Below are 3364 nucleotides of genomic sequence, written 5' to 3'. Positions count from 1 at the left end.
GAGGACGAAAAGGAATTACTACCTATTTAGGAGTCTAATCTAGGTTAACTAGTTAATACCTCTACTTTACTAGAAGACCCTAAGATATTAGGCTAATTAGCCTAGAATTAAGATACCGTATAATATAACGAATTTTACCGGTAACTCTAGGAAAGCGTAAAGGAAGACGGCCTAGTACTATTTAGTACTATAGAGCCCTTATATCCTAAAGTCCTAGAGACTAAAGAGGCTCTAAAATAGTAAGAAGCTCTTAAAAAAGAGATTAAAAGCCTTTAAGACCTTAAAGTCTAGGATTTAGTGCCTAGAACGCTAGAAATAAAGGTTATAAAAGGCCGGTGGGTCCTTAAAATAAAACCTTCTACTTCTAGTAATCCTATACCTATTTATAAGGCTAGATAGGTTTTAAAAGGTTTCTAATAACGATACGGCATCGATTTTAATAAAACTTTTATAAATATAATAAAATTAACTACTTAGCGACTTATAATCGCTTTAGTAGCCTATTTAGACTAGGAAATTAAGTAATAGAATATTAAACTCGCCTATCCTAATACTAAATTAACCGAAAAAGTCTATATAGAGTAGCTAACTAGCTTTATTAACTAAAAACACCCGAATTATATCTATAAGCTTAATAAAGCTTTATACGAACTAAAATAATTAGTAAGAGAATAGTAATATTACCTTAAAAGTCTTCTAGGTAAATATAAGCTATATCCTATTAAATCTAACGAATTAATCTATATAAAGAACGATTTATTAATTATTATAATCGCCTACGTTAACGATATTATAGCTATTACACTAAAATTAGCTATAATTAAAGATCTATACGAAAAACTCTTAAAAAAGGTCGATATTCGAGACTTAGGTAAAATATCTACCTTTTTAGGTATCGAATTTATCCGGAATAGACCTAATAAGTCTATATTTATATACTAAAAATACTATATAGAAAAGATCCTAGCTAAATTTACTAAGGACTTAAAACTAATATAAATAGTACCTATTCCGATAGGTATAAAAATCGAACCCTCTTAAGAAATAGCTATAAAAGAAGCTATATTCCTTTATTAGTAAAAAATCGGTTCGCTTATATATTTAGGCGATAAAATAAAAGTAGATTTAACCTACTATATTAATCTACTCGCGAGATTTATATCTAATCTAGGCCCTTTATACGAAAAACTATTAAATAAGCTTTTAAGCTACTTAAAAGGAGCTCCGAATCTAGGACTTTTATATAACTTAAAACCTACTTAATATAATAGTTTAGTTAGGAATTTAGAGTAATTCGTCTAACTATCGTATAACGAGGATTCTTAAGTTAAGGAGAGAAAAGAAAAGAGAAAATCTATCTACTATACGAATAAAGGAAATACTTCCTACCCTCTTCTATAGTAGATTAGTATAGTTTCCTAGGAGATAATCGATAGAGAAGAATTATATAGCTTTAACTATATAGTTATATAGCTTAAAGGTATACTACGAGTAATCGCTCTAGAGCGTACTCTAGAGCTTTATACGAATTTAATTCGTAATATTATTCTCCTTCTTCCTTCGTACGACGCTAAGAAGTCGCTATTCCTAATAGAAACTAGCTAGATATCGAGTAACGTATAAAGTAAAATTCTTATTTCTATTTAATTTTATTCTACTTTTTCTTCTCTTATACTAATTATCGAGAAAGTTTTATAAGTACTTATTTCTACTTCTATTACGTATAATTATTAGTCGTTACTAATTCTCGTACGCTAATAGTCGATATAGTAAATAAATAAGCGAACTAATCTATTTTCTTTTCTTAAATCTATCCTTTATATTCTAAGTTCTAGACTTCTTCGTTTAGTTATACGTACTAATAGAAGAATAAAAAAGTTAAGATAATATAGTATTAATAGAATAGAACGCCGCTACGACTTAGTATTAGTTAGAATAGCTCGCGCTAACTTAAATCTCTATTTTTCTTACCTTCGAATAGTTACTAGTATTATATTACTATAATACTTCTTAACGAATAATCTTAGCTATACTAGAAACTAATATACCTTTCGTACGAGAAGTAGTTACTCTAGTATAGATTCGGTCGTATCGACTATTATATATTAACGCCTTACTTATTTAGAGCCGAAGTATTCTTTTCGATTTTTATAATCGTTATAAGCGCTTAATACGCCTATTTCTAGAGTATCGTCGTATTCTAGAATACTTCGATAGAGTATATAGTAACTATAAGTAGCCGAATTAAGGTTCTCGTTATATAAAGCGCGATAAAGACGATAATAGTAGTATTATAGTATTATCGTCGAATTCGTTCGATAACGACGATACTCTCCCCTCTATTCGTAAGGCTCTTCTTCTCCTCTTTCCTCCTTCTCGCTTCGGCGAGGTAGTTATAAAAAGGCTCGCTTCTTAGCGATAGATACGTATAATATTTCTTTTATTTTCTTATCTTCGTATAGTATTAGTATTAGTATTAGTATAATTCTAGTAAATAAAAAATATTTTCTATATTTAACTATAGCTTATATCTTAACGTAGCGATTAGGCTTTATCGTATAATAACTAAATAAGCTAAATATATATAGTATAATTAGATATTTTATTACTCTTATAGTTCCTTTATATATACTTTCTCTTTACTTTTATATAATAATTAGAAAGTCGACTATTTTACTATTAATTCGTATATATCTAAAGCTACGATATTCTAGAGCGATAATTTTAGTTTCTAGATTAATTCTATATATCTCGTCTATTTTACTAAGTACTACCTTTAAGACCCTCGGCCTCTTTATACGAATTTATAGCGAATAATCCTTTTAATCTAGTATTCTTCTTTATTCTATATAACGATAGAATTCGATTAAGTATCGTTAATAACTTATAAAGATAATAAATTCGTAGATACTATATATAATAAATTTAAATAGAATATATTATAAATTTCTTTTAGCGTATTAAGACGATAGCTATATAATTCGATAACTTTAGTTATAATATACTTTATATTCTTCTAATCGAGCTTCTTATTCTTTCGCGTTATACGTACGTTTCTTAAGTCGAGCTAGACCTTATCGTCTACGCGAAACTCTATTAACTATTATTTTATACGATTTATAATTTCTTCTTACTCTTCTTAAGTAACGACTATAGAAGTTTAAGTCTATTCTCTCGCCTTCTAGAATTTTCGTATAATTTCTTCGCCCTATTATATTAGACTATTTTCTTCTTTATCTTTACGAAGCTTATCTTATAGTTATACGAAGTTAATATTATATTCGTAAGATAGAAAGAAAAGGCTTATACTAGTTAATTAGGCGTTTCTATTATTAATTACTAATTTAGCGATTAGTAGTAATTC

The sequence above is a fragment of the Exophiala aquamarina genome, assembly GCF_000709125.1.
Source record: "Exophiala aquamarina CBS 119918 chromosome Unknown aczIA-supercont1.7, whole genome shotgun sequence".
Taxonomy (NCBI): Eukaryota; Fungi; Ascomycota; class Eurotiomycetes; order Chaetothyriales; family Herpotrichiellaceae; genus Exophiala; species Exophiala aquamarina.
This window is presented reverse-complemented; position numbering follows the sequence as displayed.